General features: G+C 31.2%; 1 long non-coding RNA gene across 1 annotated transcript; it reads left to right on the top strand.

The window, feature by feature from the left end:
• Positions 1–826: 826 nt before the first annotated feature.
• LOC122271212 (uncharacterized) lies at positions 827–6,735 on the top strand. The gene is made up of 4 exons (XR_015429941.1): positions 827–3,774; positions 4,667–4,869; positions 5,721–5,923; positions 6,321–6,735. It is a non-coding gene; the product is annotated as an uncharacterized LOC122271212 (long non-coding RNA).
• Positions 6,736–9,167: the final 2,432 nt, after the last annotated feature.

Below are 9,167 nucleotides of genomic sequence, written 5' to 3' on the forward strand. Positions count from 1 at the left end.
AATATTGTATCAAGGATTCTTTTCATCTGTAATTGTTTATACATACCAGTTTTATAGAAATTTGATTTGTATATGTGTTATAACCAATTTGATTTGTATATATTATGTGTTATAGCCAGGCAACTATACATCTGTCATATTTCTACTATTTTCATTTTGCATAGTTTATGTGTAAGTATTTGTAACAAGTATTCTATTCATATGTTTTATTTACAATAAGTGTTAAATATATTTTTATATATATTATCCTACTGTGTAGATCAGATTTCGCTATACCAGGTGTAGCGCAATCATGTCGGGGGGATGTCATGCCTCCATGTTGTGATGGCGCTGTCATCAAGGTAGATGTTGTAAAAAGACAGAGGAGGGAACGCTCTGATGGAGAGCGGAAGCGAATTGTTTAGATGTCTTGGTCATATTAATTTTCTAATTTTTTATCATTATTAATAAATGTTTCTTTTGTGTTGTTAATTGGTTACCATTTTTTGACCAATTGTGATTTTTGGAAGTATCTGAGTGAAGAAGGGAAAAGGAGGAAAAATTATACATTATATCACAGTTACTGATTTTTTAGAATTTAAATAAAGCTTTATTATTATTGTCTCATTCCACTTTTATCTGTTAAATTTAAAGCCCCCTCAGCTCTATCAACAAGCTCTAAAAATATTCATTTTAGAACATAACTTTTCCATAGATAAATTTAAAGTCCAGAAAAAAAAGTTTCTCATCACATTAGCAATCAACTCAATGAGTAAACTAATTAAATATAAACATTCTGATTATGAAACTATTTAATTAGTTTAGAAGTTTTATAGTCATTTAGTATAAAATTAATAAAAATATTTTCTCTGAAGGTTAATTTTTAAAATTAAATTAATGAAATTATAATGCATTATTGAGAAAAAAAATTCACACATTAATTTAAATATTGAGAGCATAATAAAATATACTAGCTCGCGAAAAATTTCTAAGTCCCGAAAATAAGAATAATTCTTCCATTTTCCAAAGAAGAGATAATAAAAATCTTCCTTTTGATAAAACCTTATCTAAAGAGAGGATCTCACAATCTCCCTCAATTTCAGAAAAAAATCTCTGAGTGAGGTTGTATCCCCAAGTGAGGCAAGTATCTCAAGGTAGTGACTGAAGTCGGGAGGTCATAGACCTTTAGTGAGGCAGAACCCCCATTTTTCCACTACTAGCAATCAATGAATACTATTGAACTGGACAATGGTTTTTTAATTGATGCCATTACTATTTTGCGGATATCGGAGCTGGCCGTACACATCGCGTAATAAATGAAAGCGTGGATGCTCTAAGGAAGTCTTCAGTTTTGGTTATTCATAGCGATGATGAAGGCTTGTGTTGTGCCAAAGCAATCGTTTATGCAGTAGCACACTTGAAAAATCGCACAGCGAACGAAGCTATTACGAAGAAAAGGCGCCCAGCCTTAATGAAAAGAGCAAATGAATTAGGACCTTGTTTGTACCAGCAGATTAAACAATTTGAAGATTACCTTAACATCAAGATTGCTGTAATTTCATCCACAAATTTAATGAAGGTAAGTTTATTTTCAGTATTTAACTAATATTCATGGTAACACTTATTAAAAATAGTCTACAGCAAAGTAAAAAGTTAACTTACTTTATAATATTTTTATAAATATCCGTAGTATGCATTTTTATTGTATTTTAATATATTTTCATTTGTTGTTAGGTTTCATATAAGGATGAAATAACTCCAAGGCCCAGACGTATTACTTTGTGGTTGCATAATAACCACTATGACGTTATAAAAAACTTGCAGGGTTTCTATGCTTGGAATTTTTACTGTACGAAGTGTGACAAACCCTACAATAGAATTGAAGAACGCTATTACCCAAGCAGTTGTTGGGTTTGTCGAAGATCTATTTGTTTGAAAGATAATGCGCAGAAAAGATGCCATGACTGTAAGAGTTTGTCAGTCTGAAGATTGTTTTAAAGCATACAAAGATAAAACAGAATCAACAGTTTTCCCTTTGTGAAGTTAAATTTTTTTTAGCCAATTACATTTGATTTAATTGTTAATTTTTTTCCTAACAACTGATTTATTTATTGAAGATTTATCAATGTATCGGAAGGTTTTGCAACGACGAGTTTGTCCCGAAACATCGCATCAATACTATACTACAAAATGTGCATCATGTAAAAAAAAAAAAAAAAAAAAAAAAAAAACGTGATAGCGGCAGAACATATGTGCTAGTTGCAAAGAACAGCTGCTTAAGCCCCATCAGAAAAACTGATATTTTTTTATTTTGAAATTGTTCAGACAACAGGGGAGCATATGGTTAATCTGGCTGTAGCTCAAACTGCAGAAAGAGCAGAATGTGTGTTCAAAGGATATAATGCTTGTCATGATTTTTGTACATGGCTGTTTGATAAGAAGCATAAAGGTTATACTTCTATAGCACACAATATGAAAGCGTGATTCCATTTTTTATTTGAAGAATTTTCTTCTTTTTGCTCAGAAAATATAATATATCAAATTTATTATTAGTTCAGTTTAAAGTTTTTTTTTCTAGATTTGATGGTCAGTTTATACTATCCTGGCTACTTTATGAATGGTTAAGCCTGACATTATACTAAATGGCTTATTAATCATCAAGGCATTACAGTTGCGTATCATTGACTCCATCAATTTCATGCCAATGGCATTGTCTAAACTGCCAGCATGTTTCGGGTTGGAAGAATTACGTAAAGGGCACTTCACTCATCTGTTTAATACCCCAGAAAACCAGTCATACATTGGACCCATTCCTGATGCACATTTCTATGCACCCGATGCAATGAATGGCTCGGCTAGAACCAAGTTCTACAAATGGTATGAACAACAGAAAGAGAAAACTTAATTTTAAAGAAGTATTCTTAATTCTAAGAAGAAATTTTATCCTATTGCAGGTAATGAGATAAAAAGTATTTTATTCTTTGAATAATTAAAAAAAAAGATTTTATTTCATTTATTTTATATCAGACTGTGATATTCGAGACGATCTTGTTTGTTATACCGAGAACAGTTCCTAGATACTGCCCTGGATTCTCTTCTAATACTACAGGATCACAATAATATCTGGATACTCTCTGACAGTCTCAGTTCCATACAGTACTTATCGCATTGGAGGAAGGTTAAAGACAATACAGGAGCTTCAATCCTGCACAAATTTAAAACCCTCTCACGATTGCGTGAAGTCCTTCTCCAGTGGATCCTTTCTCACGTTGGGGTTCTCGGCAATGATATCGCCGACACTCTGGCTAAGGAGGGGACAGAAGAAACTTTGATGTGTTCAGATTCACTCACCTTCTTGGAACTGGCATCGAAAAAAAAAGAAGACAATGTTTCCTGGCTCGTACCCCCCAAATATCACTGGTACCATAGCATCCATCCAGGAGGTGAGCTCAACATTCGGTGCAACCGCAAGGAGCAGACGGCGATTACCAGCGGCCACCTTAAAAGCCATATCACACATAGCAAAAATTCGTTCAATTCAACCTCCAACTCAACCCCAACTTCAACTCCGAAGACAACCCCGTCCGAAAACATAGGTGTGCTATACTTATCCGAGTTGAAACAACTGTTGTTCAACTATTTCACTTCCCTACAAAAGTGTTGAAGCAACTTCACAAGTCAACCAATCAGGTGGCAGCAACTGCATGGGATTATGGGATAGCACAAGTCAAAACAATATGGCCGCAAAGTTTACGTTTACGAAGCAGCGATCCAATTTGTTATATTTTAATTCAGGTGAGTTTTTAATTCATTATTGATTTTAAAGTTATTTTATAAGAAGTATAACTCTTTTTCTAACCTTTGAGGAAGTTTATGTTATGAATGTGTTATGTTTTTAAACCCGAATTAAAAGTAAGATTTTCTACGCCAAATTGGCCAATCTGAAGTAATTTTTGCCAAGTAAATAACAGTATTTACTTTTGTTTTACATTTTGATATTACTTATTTGATAAGCAAATTTTTTTAAATTGCATTTTATCTTTTTTGTACGTAAATGTTTATTTGTAAAGTACCTTGCATGTTAAGGGAATTTGAAATATAAACAAATTAGGAAAAAATATTTCATGCTCTAACATACTAAAATTTAAATTATTTTTATCTTTTGAAATAAAGTTTATATTACTCTTTTGGATATTTCATTTCGGTAGTAATAGAGTTTGTTTACGCATACAATTTACTTGTGTACAATTCTGGATATTCTCCATAATACCATTAGTAATTTATAAAATTTATGTTAAAACTCTGTTTCTCTTTCTTTTATTAGTATTATTTAATTCTCTTATTGTGTTTTTGTGTGTTCATTTTTTTGTAAAGACTTAGTGCTATATATATTATTAGTAAATTACATAAAATACTAGTAAATTTTAGTTGCATATGAAATATTCAGAGTTCGTTTAAAATTATTAAAATAGTCTAATTTAATAATTGGGTTAGAAGATATTTTTAGAAAATTTACATATTACATAATTTTTTTTTTTTTAACAATTGTGTACAATACACATTTTGACTGATAATTAAGAGTTATTCCAGCCATCCACACTAACCCTCTTTCTTGTGTTTCTCTCCTCTCTTAAAATTGTGTTATTTATTGGAATGGTTTTATTTAAAGTATATTTTTGTGTTGCAGTCAACATGAGCCTCCCAGACTCTTTCAAATGGACAGTTGAAATGGAGAGCTTATTCATTGAACTCATCAGAAAGAAGGAAAACGTTTGGAACATAAAGTCCTCATATTATAAGAATCGAATCCTGAGAAGAGTCCGTTTTACTGAAATATCAACAAAACTCATCTCGCGGAATATCCTCAGTATGCTTCAGAATTGACATGCGGTAAGTTTATTATTATTATTATTATTTTGGCTTATTTTTCATATATAATATAATGGAAAATGAAATAATTGCTTAGTAAAAAAGTGATCATGTTAAATTTTATTGTTCACTGCCAGTTTTGAAGCTGTTGGATTATTTTATAAGAACTGGAAATTTATGTAATACATTAAAATTCTGGTACATGTTATTTTCAAAGTCTCAAAAAGCAAAATATTAAAAAATAAATAGTTTAGGTGTTACAGTGTGTAACATCTAAACTATTTATTTTTTAATATTTTGCTAAACTATTTCATGTGTTGTGATGAAAATATTACAATAATCTACCATCATAAGTATCTAGACATAACGAAAGAGAGATCTACAAAAAATGCATTGTTGCTACTACTTTTGATTTAAAACATTTCAGGTAGCTGCTTCTTTGAGACTGTCATGTACAAAGGTAATTTATTTCAAAAATAGATTACTATTTCTTTGTAAATGAATTTTGAAATAGCAACTAATTGAAAATTCATATGTGAGAAAGTAACTGAATAAGTGGAATTTTAATAGAATTGTTTTAGCACCTTCATTTGTGTTATGGAAGATCTGACTATAAAAAAGTACACGAATAGGAAAAAAAATATATTATAAAAATTTTAAATCAATGGGAAAAGTTTTTTACTTCTGAAAAAAATATGTATTGTAAAAGAAATTCGATACAAACTATACCCCTGAGAAATATATTTTAAATGCTAAGTAGCTATAATGATTTCTTTTCATTTATTCCCTGCTTTTTTTTCTCCCCAGATTGTACCTTAGTTTCTTATTACTTTTTTTACTGGTATAATTAATTTTTTTAAACTTTTTTTTAGAAAAGCTGCAAAAAAAATTCAGTAATTTGAAGACGATCTTTCAAAGAAATTTGAAGAAAGTGAAAACCCTAACAAGTGGTGCTGGATATGAGGGAGCTTGTCCCTGGGTACATTTCAATGCCTTGAAATTCTTAGTGGATGCGGAGGACTGTGAAGAGAGCTTTTCTAATTTGGAGGAAAATGATTCTCTGATTTTAAGCCAGGTATGGATATAAATGCTACTCACTCACTTTCTGTATAGGCTACCAGGCATATTGAATACCTCGAAAAGGAGCTAATAACTTTAAAATTAATTCACAAGTAGTAAATTTAAATTGCGTAATTAAATATTTCTCTTAGCTAAACTGAAATTTTCAAATTTTACAAATGACTGATTTTTAATAATAAAATTATTTTCAAATAGAATTAATATAGGAAGAAGAAACTAAAAATATCAAAGAATAAGCTAATTACAGTTTTTTCTTTTTAAATAAAATTAAGACAAATTTGGTTTTAATGATGTAGCTTTATGAATAAATTTCTTTTACAGTGTGTATGCATCTGCTGCTGTTGTAATGTTCAATTCTAGTTAGTAATTCATAAAAATATTTCATTTTTTAGAATGTGGAACAATCAAATGATCCTCTGGATTCAATAACCTTTGCATGCAGTTATACTCAAGATATCGTAGAAGATCACAAGGATTATCTTGAACAAGAAATAATGAATGAAAATGATGAACAATAAATGGTAGAGGATAACTATCCGGGGGCTTCGAAAGATAAACCTAAACTGAAGCAAAGGAAGAAAAGAAAGGCAGATAACGCTGAGGAAGATTTGCTACAAGAAGCAATGACCTCCTTGCGCCGGATACCTGCTCCGAAGGAAGCTTCCATTGAGGATACATGTGGGTTATATGTGGCCCAAATTCTAAAACAAATACCCGACAAAGAGAAAAGAATTCGGGCTCAAAAAAAAATTATTAAAACAGCATTTAAGTTTTTAATGGATTAATAAATTTTCATATTGTTCTAAATCTTTTTCGTACCTTTATAAGTTTTTTTCTTTTTACTCATCTAGATTTGTTGTGTATGAATTTCAGAAGTGTATTTTTAAGTGATAATTTCATAATGGGTGGCCAAGCTCGTTAATAGTCGAGCCATTTTTCAAAATTTGAAATTTTAGCGAGCCGCAATTAAATACATATTCAAAAGGTATGCTAAAATTATTATTACATTTTTTTTACAGAAATTATATTGAAAACATATAAATATAAGTACAAAATATGTGTATTGAACTTAAATATTAAATGCATTTATTTTACTTCTTTTGATAATTCTTTATTATTTGTAGAATAATTGGCGACAGCACTTCTCAGTAATTCTTTTAGATGCTGTTCCAGATACTGTTCAACTGTTCCAGGTGGTTGTTGAACAGAAAGTCGAAGTTGGGGTTGAGTTGATGGTTGAATTGAACGAATTTTCGCTAAGTGTGATATGGCTTTAAGTCTCCTTCTTTCGAGGGTAGTGTTAAAATCTTTCCAATCTGCCCCAACATATCCTGGACTGGACATTCTAAATAACCCACTTTTGGTGGCCGACTTCCTACGGGTCATGAATTTCATGGACATTGTTTAGCCCTGCTAATTTTGGGGATAAGGAAAAAGAAGCAGAAGACAGTTCTTAGAAGTTGGAGGAGTTGACCCATTTGAGTAAGAAACTTTTTTTTTCAAATGTGTGTTATTGAGAAATTATTTTGTACGAATAAATGCATTTTTTTAATAGTTTAGTCTTTGAAACATGTTTTTTTTTTTATATTTAGGTATGTTACTATTGCATCTTCAAGTATGGCTGTATTTAGGAATGGACAAATACAACCCAACACAATAGCGCTGGTGCCCGTATCTGGATGTATTACAAGGATAAATTATAGCCTAGATTCGATTCGTTGGCTAGATTATACAGCACAGAAGAATAACATATTCATTTTTCATGCTCTCAACAACACTAGTGAATTTAAAATAATTTTGTGGTTGGATACTGCAAAGATACAAACACTGTGTATCAATTTCACGTAAGTTCTGTGTTATAGTATATTTTTGTGCACATATATTTTAGTCTTCTATTTGAAGGGGTGTTTTTATCACGGCTGTGACCAGTGTTACGATGGGGATCAAATCCATCCATACAAAAACGTTACCATGAAGGCACTAAGGCAATCAATGGTGGAAACGACAACAAAACTAAGATCTAAAGGATACACTGTTGTAGAGTGGCGGGAACATGAGTTCAGCAGACTTAAATCAACTGATGATGACTTACAAACTCACAAATTGAAAGACAGGCTATTTCCGAGGGATGCTTTCTATGATGGTCCTACCAATACTCTAAAATAATTCTATGAAGGAAGTGCGAAATATGTTGATTTTACTTCTCTGTACACATGGGTAATTATAATTTTTTATTTCTACCCTAAATTTATAATTTTTTTATTTAATTATTTTTTAAAACATATTAGTGATTTCTGAAAGAATATAAATATTTTTTACACAGGTGCATAAATACTGCGAATATCCAGTAGGCCATCCCACTATTATTATTGAAGGTTTTTCCTCTTTGGGCAACTATTTTGGCTTCATAAGATGCAGTGTCGTACCACCTAGGCGTTTGAATTTACCTGTTCTGCCCAACCAGAAACTTATATTTCCACTCTGTAGCGTATGCGCGGAAACTCAACAACAGAGCCCGTGTCAACATTCTGACGAGGAAAGAGAACTGACTGGTATATGGGTTACAGAGGAAGTTAAAACGGCTTTAAAAAAAGAATACAAAATCTAAGAAGTAAGAGGAATATCGCTATTACACGTGTGTATCATGCAAAGTTTTAAAAATATTTTTTTCTTTCAGATTCACGAAATCTATCACTTTGAATAATCTTCTTCCTCCCTTTTCAAATCTTTCATCGATTTTAAAAATAAAACAAGAAAGTAGCGGGTGGCCTGACGACTGTGATACAGAAGAGAAGAAGTTGAAATATATTGACGAATACCTTGAAAAAGAAGGAGTAAAATTGGAGTATTCCAGCATAATTTAAAATCTAGGCAGAGGAGCTGTAGCAAAACTTATTTTGAACAGTTATTTGAGGCGGTAAGTAAAAAAAAAGATTATTTAAAAAAAAAAAAAAAATATCTGATGTAGGTAAGTATACGTAAATTTATGAAATAATTAGAGATATTTTATTTTAGATGGGAGATGAAATGTAATGAAGGTCAGCTGGACTTTGTAACTATACTTCCCCAATTCAACAAACATTTGAGTGATCCAACCAAGAATGTAAGTTCAATTACGTTATTAATTGTTGAGAATTTCATTTTTCCTTAAGAAATAAAACTGTGTCAACATTAAATTATTGTTTTCTCCTTAGATTAAAGATGTGTATTTCCCAACTCAAGAAGTTGCAGCCATACGG

The sequence above is a fragment of the Parasteatoda tepidariorum genome, chromosome 10 (genome assembly GCF_982258835.1).
Source record: "Parasteatoda tepidariorum strain Cologne lab strain chromosome 10, Ptep-v5.0, whole genome shotgun sequence".
Taxonomy (NCBI): Eukaryota; Metazoa; Arthropoda; class Arachnida; order Araneae; family Theridiidae; genus Parasteatoda; species Parasteatoda tepidariorum.